Genomic DNA, 7,665 nt, shown 5'->3' on the forward strand with positions numbered 1-7,665 from the left:
AGTGGGGGAGGGGGGGGTGAATCTCGGCCGAGGCAACAAGTGCCTTTTTGGGGTTTTTGCGGACCTAATGGGATTTTCCAAGGAGCTTTGCCAGATCTCCTGCCTGCCCATTCAGGATCAGTCTTTTGGCTGCTAGGCGGCACACTTCGGCCCCCTGTTGCCCCCCTGCCCCAACAAGACCCCTCCATCACCCTGATCCCTCTTGGTCTGCTGACAGGTGTCAGAGGTGAGATCCAGGTTCTGATTCTTCACTAGATCCATTAATCAGACAGCTAGACTCACTGGTTACCATGGAGACAGGTTCAGATTGATCCTCAGTTGAGTTTTGGCTCTCTGATGTGGTCTTCAGAATGAGGGTGTGGACAGTGTCCCTCAACAGAAGGAGGTCTGGGTCCAGTCAGTGAGGTGGTCTGGGAAGGTCTGGGGATCCAGGAGGAGATGGAGGACCTGGCTGAACCCCCTCAGGAGTCTTTTGAGCATCATGTTACAGAACTTGTCCAGTCCTGTTTTCTTCAGCTATGAAATATTGAGATCTCTACATTCAGGCTTCCTTAAACCGTTCAGTCCAAACTGCAGCCGCCAGACTTTGAACCAGAACCAGCCGTCGGCCTCACATTTCTCCTGATCCCCGGTTACATTTCAAATGTCCTTGTTGCTCATTCCACTCAAATCTTTGATCAAACTGCAGAAGTAAAGTTGACCTGTTTAAGCCCTGACTCTCTGGAATCATCTTCCTCCATCACATTTACTGAACCTTTGGACTAAACTCTATAGACCTTCTAACACATCCCCTTTCCGGTGTTTTTTTACTTCTTTTTTAAATTCTTGTCTTGTTTTACTTATCCATATGTTTGTACTTGCATGTAGCTGTATAACTAAAGATGTACTTTCTTCCATTGGAGGCCGGCCGCCATAAAATAATGCAGTTAGTGTGCCTCTTTCACAAATACTGTAAAACCTTATGAAGCATCCAGAGCTCTCAGATCCTCTGGGACTGGTCCGCTTACTTTCACACACAATCATACACTGATCCACAGCTTCAGGAGCAGTTTGGGGTTCAGTATCTTGCTCAAGGACACATGCAGCCGGGGATCCAACCTTCAACCGTCTGATTAGTGGATGACCCGCTGATCCACAGTCTGTCGTTGTTTTCTGATGAAAAGAAAGTGAATCTATAAATTGGATGAATCTGAGATTTCAGCTGTGGTCGGACTCTCTGGTAACAAGATCCTCAACAGTAGCTGGAGGTCAGGGAAGCGTGACCGCTGCCAGTTGTTGAGTTGACCTCTGACCTCTGGAGGGGAGAGATGGATAGGGGAGGAGGCAGGAGGAGGAGGGAGGAGTGTCTTTTGTTATGAAAGCACATACAGTTTACTGCCTGGTTGCACAGATAGTCCACAGCAAAGAGATGCTGATCTCTGGAAATGATTAAAGTCTGAGCAGCAGCAGAGGCCCACAGGTTGGATTCCAGACCTGGGGAACCAGCTCTACCAGGTGAGCTACCTGAGCCCCCCAACTGAATCTGGGGGAAACAGGAAGCAGTCGACATCAAGGAGACTAAAAACTCAAACAACACAATGTGCTGCCTTCAGGGTCCATCAGTGTGTCAATCTGTGCTGCCTTCAGGTACCTAAAACTCTCACCTCTGACCTCTAGCAGAACACATTCAGGAGGAAGTGACTGTGTGGGTTCAAACGTACATGACCACCAGCTCCCTGAGGAGCAGGGGGGGTGCAGAGGGGGGAGGAGAAGGGGGAGGAGGAGTGTCCTGTCAGAAGCTTGAGGTGGATTTTCTTTTATGTCCACAGACAGCCTCTGTGTTTTTCAATTTCTCCAACACACTGTTTCTATTCTGTGACTCCCCCCTCTCCTCACCCCCACTCACCTCCTCACCCCGACCTCTAGGCCACTTTGTAGCTGCTGCTTTTTATAGCAGTGAAGAAGAAGAATGGAGTCAGTGTAGAGCAGTTGATGTTAGAGACGTCGTCTGTACCAAACGTGCTTTACAGAAGTCAACTGACTACTCACACACACACACACTCACACTCACACACACTCACACACACACACACACTCTCACACACACACACACACACACTCACACACACACACACACACTCACAGTCACACACACACACACTGAGCTGTCTCAGGTGTTGATGGATGCTGCAGGTATCAGCAGGTGCTGCAGACTTTTATCTGTATAAATAAAGTCCGCTGACCTCAGAGCAGCTACAGGAAGTGATGGATGTGTTTCCTACTACACCTGCCTTTAACACACCTGTGTCTGTGTGGGTGTTTGTGTGATCATTAATGTCAGTGATCAATAAGGAGGACAGCTGTCTCCTCCTTTTCAAACATGTTAGGGTTCAGTTTGTGTTGTTCATTTCATTGTAATGCTATTACGCTAATGTTATTACGCTAATGCTATTATGTTAAAAAATATTAAAATTCAAATATAAAATAAATATCTAACAAATATGACAAACAAAAGTGAGTGAGTGGCTCTCGTTAGCGGCAGCTGTTAGTGGCTGTGGCTCAGAGGTAGAGCAGATCGTCCACTAATCGGAAGGTTGTTGGTTTGATCCCTGGCTCCCCTTGCTGCATGTCAAAGTGTCCTTGAGCAAGACACTGAACCCCAGACCGATCCTGATGCTGCATCAGTGTGTGTTGTGTGAGGCAGTGTACAGCGCATTGAGTCGGAAAGACTAGAAAGGTGCTATATATAAGTACAGTCCATTTACCATTTAGCAATGTATCATGTATCAATGGATGTACAGATTGCTGTGTCCACCCTCCTCCACCACACACACACACATACATATTACTGACATGATATAGAATCAGTGCTTGTATTCTCATGTTAAATCTGAAAGAAAATGGCGTTCGTATAGAATACGCTCAATTGGCAAGATAATCTTAAAACATAATAAAAGGCCATCCGTCAATGCCAGAGGCAGCCTATATATCAGCACTAAAATAGAAGTAAAATAAGAATAACCCTAGGTTCTCCACTTCAGCACAAAATTAATCACCAAAGCCCTCAAAAAGCTATCACTGGCTCTCACATGTTCAGGAACTTTAACTAATGAATGTTTTTCTGCTATCGATCTTCATCAGTTAACTTTCAATAATTTTTTCATCGAAGCCATAAGTTAGACCCCTCCCAACTAGCCAGAAGGCTGCTTAAAGAAGTCGTACCCTTAATGGACATTCTTTACTAGATAACAATTAATCTTTCTTTATTGTCACTATATGTTACCACAGTCTTAAAGTAGTGTAATTAAACCCCTTCTTAAAAAGCCCACTCTTGACCCAGGGGTTTTAGCCAACTATAGACCGATTTCTAACCTCCCCTTCCTCTCTAAGATTCTGGAAAAAATAGTCTCCAAACAAGTTGTGGACTTTTTACATAGCAATAATTTATTTAGAGATTTTCAGTCAGGATTTAGAGTTCATCACAGCACAGAGACAGCTCTGGTTAAAGTTAGTAATGGACCTTTTTACCTTGTGTATATAGATATGTTTATATATATACTATTATTTATATAGAATAATGTTCTTATATAATAGGTTGGAATGTGTTGTATGTAAGGATCATGTTGTATGGTAGATTTGGAGCTTGTAATGAAAGTATTTCCCCCTGGGAATTATAAAAGTATTTCTGATTCTGAAAATATCTGATTCTGATTTGAGGCAGTAGAGCGGTGACCCTAATAAAATATCAGAAGCCGGCCTGGGTTTGAGTCCCACCTGTGACCACTTATGCTCGCGCTGTCGTCCCCATATCTCTCTCATCTCTCGATAATATTATTTAACAAGATATTAATACAGTTACTAAATATCTGCCCCCCCTTCCTGCTTCTAACCTCAGCCAGATCTCTACTTAAAATAAAGCAAAAATAAATACTTAAAAAAATTAAAAAAAAATTAATGACCAATTTTGATTGCTTCCCGACCAATGGACTTGTCGCTGTATCTAGTATATTAAGTTAGCATCTTATGACTGCCATTTAGACACCATTGACCATCAAGAGATTATAATATATATTGCATTTTACAGAGCTCTTGGCATAAATAATTAGCAATTAAGGAACCAGCACTAAGCTGAGTTAAGTCATTATTAATGCAGAATCGTTACTCTAATACTGAGCAACATTATAACGATAAATTCTTCAAAAATACTACAGTTATTGATGGAGTTCCAAAAGGTTCTGACTTGGACCAATACTATATTACTATATAAAATAAAAAAATGCTCCCCTTTGTAGGCAACATTAATTCGGAATCACTCATTTAACATTTTCATTGTATGCAATGATACCAAGTTAGTATTCTATCAAATCGAACGCCGAATGAAATTAATACAAATCATAGCTAATTAGACAAAACCAATACTTAAGGAACAAAAAGCCTGGATGAGAAAATTGCAAATTATGTTATGTTATGAAAATTATGTTATATACTCTCAGAAAATAAAACGATTTAGGGTATGTCTTGGTGTAAACTTTCTATTTTCTAGAAAATGGAAGTTAAGTAAAGTCTTAAGAGGTTACTTTATAATGTAGGTAATATTAAAGGAACATTCCTTGATCCCACACGAAGAAAGTTTAGCACAGCGACTACCAATCATCTGGAATTTAATCATATGATCAGACATTTGTCCATCTATGATAATCCCACAAATAAAAAGCAGACCATCTAGAGACTGCTTATTCATAATCAATCAGATTATGGGTAAAATTGAACTAAATTATTAGGAAAATACTACGACACTGAATTGATAAATAACATTTTAACTTCAAAACAAAATTAAAGAGATCAAATTAAAAAATAATTATAAATAAAAAGTATGCCAATTACAGAATTGTTATAAATATAAAAACTAGGTTATTATGAATAGTTTAATCTTCAAATATTAGACCACAACTGCCGATCAACAAGAACAATGAGATAAAAAATAACCACCGCTAAGTGGCTGTATCTTCGTAGACTGTGAATAATTGCCACACAATTCATTTAATACAGAACATCAGATTTCCTCTAAAATAGAAAAAGAGTCCAATCTATAAAAGACTCATTAAAGACAAAACGCTGAAATCGCACGAGTACCATTGACAAGAACAAATACATTGGAACTCTAGGAAACAAAGATCAAAAAATTCATCTATCCTGCGTTTCATGCTTCTATACAGAGACATGGTTACCTGAAAGTATAAAACTCGTAAAACAGTACCGAGAATATGTATAAATATAACTCTCACCATACAAAAACGCTCTTCAACATGGCAGAACACATTAAATAAATATATAGAAGACTTCATAGATAACACCAATATGACCCCTAATAAGAAACACACCATACTCTTAATCGCAAAGGTAAGTAGGAATTGATGGGTCCTACTAGTCCCTACAACAGTAACAAGCAAAAATAAGACCAGAAGCCCTTCAAGAGATAACCAAGCTCTCTCTCACAAAGCCCGGAACCGCGAGCGTCAACTAGACACTTGTGGTCAATCTGGAACAGCACACCATTCTCGACAACAATTTGAACAACAGTTAAGCTAAATACCACGAATACACACTTTGAAACAATAATAGACTTAAGAGTTAAAAGCGCGATCATGGTGAAATCAAAGCAACCATCCCATTAGAATTATGCGATGCTAAGTAGCCTAAGACTATCGGGGGAATTAATCCCATGGCACGTGAGCTCCTAATTCTCCAATATCTCTCTTCTCTCTTTCTTGCACTCATCCATTAGACCCATATAAATGCGAATGTACACTTCTCACATCAAAAGTCAAAAAAGTCCCCGGAAGTAAATTATTGCTTTTTTGTCCAAGTTCCATCAAGGAACCAAGGAGAATTACTACCTTCCAATAGAGTCCTTGCTCTGGACTGCCATTGCAAAAACACGACTAATATATTGGGGAGGAAAATTTTATTATATATTATTATATATGACTATTATTATTACATAAAGAACATTCACATTGTTACCTATAATCACTGCTCACTTGAATCCCCACATCGTGTGCATAGTCATCAATTGTACTGCATCATTCTAAAATATGTATCATCATACATCAAAAGTCACCTACTATTAAATAATTAAAGTTGTTCTGACGATCTGTTAGCATGATGTCACCTTTGGTCTCTGCCAAAAATACTCCTATCTCCTCAACTTTTCTGCTCTATAAAAAAGGCATATAAATTTTTTCCTTTGTACGGCTATTCCGCAAAGGTCTGTGCATCATGTGGGAATTGATTATGGAGTCTCCTGTAAAAATAAATGCTATAAGGAGATAATCAAGAATAAATAGACATACTCTAATTTTGAAAATGTCCTGAGATAAACTAATCTGTATGAATTGTGCTATACAAAATAAAAACGAATTGAATTGAAATGATATGTCACTAATAAGAAAAGTGATCTTGTTTGTCTGGCAGTCAGAAATAATGAAAGTATAATTAGGAAAAAATAAAAAATAAAAACTATTCTGTAATATATGAACAGACATTATAAATCTTTCATATGTATTTCAGAAGAAGCTCATTAATAGTATGATAATTAATTAATAAATTAATTATATGATTTTAATACCAATAAGAAAAAAATCTGGTGTGAAATGACACATCAATGATAAGGCTTCCATTTTATCTTTGTGTAATTGTTCTTGGTCTTTGAGAGGTCTTCCATACACAAAAATGTTCACATTAGCAAACAATCTGCAATAGTTTCATTCATATTTCAGAAACATTTTAATGAATATATTAGTTAGATGTTTTCAGTGCCATTATGTGCACATTTATCGAGAAGTGTACACATATAACCAGTGTTTTTCACCCTACAAATCAGATCTCCTGACAATGAGAATAAAGAAAACGCAACTGAAAACTGGAAGTAAATTTGAACATTTCATCACATTACAGAAAGTCTCTGAGCTTCTGTTAATCATCAGTGCACATAAACAAAAAGAGCATTTCACACACAACACAGCACACTACTGATTCTGATAATTTCAAGACCCCCAATCTCTAGAGCTCCTCAGTCTCTCAAAATAATGAACAACTAAATTTAATTTTCTGTTATTATCGATTATCTTCTTTCCTGCATGTTGTTATGAAAGGGAAGCATGTTACATGTAGAAAATGAGGCAAAGAAAAACAGCTAAACAGTGAAAAAGCCAATTAAAAGATATAATAATATCCCTGCTTTTCCCTGTTGGTGTCTGAAACGCCTTACTCCTCACATGCTCTCCTACGCTCATCGCTCCGCCTCGCTGCACACCAAGCACACACAAAACAAAAGTGCAGTAAAATGATACATGAAAAGATATCCACCAAGAGAGAGAGCAGGACCCCCGTTTGAGAGAGGACTGAGGCTCTAACCAGGAGAGCCTAATTAATCTAAGGTACAGCACCAATAGCCCACTTGGAATTTTTTTCAACCCCCTTTTATCTGAATGGGAGGGGGCCAGGGGGCGGGGGCCAGGAGCGAAAAGGGGGAGGTTACAGAGGAGACAGAAATATATAACGGAAAAGAGAAAGGAAGAAAAGAGGAGAGGGAATCTAAGGCACTCACCTTTTCTAATCCTGGGACAACCGCCAATCATTTCCAGTACCCACCTAATAGTTTAAAAACCAGCAAACCCCCTCCCT

This window comes from Morone saxatilis, unplaced genomic scaffold (assembly GCF_004916995.1).
Source record: "Morone saxatilis isolate NCDOM2014 unplaced genomic scaffold, NCSU_SB_2.0 Contig22, whole genome shotgun sequence".
Taxonomy (NCBI): domain Eukaryota; kingdom Metazoa; phylum Chordata; class Actinopteri; family Moronidae; genus Morone; species Morone saxatilis.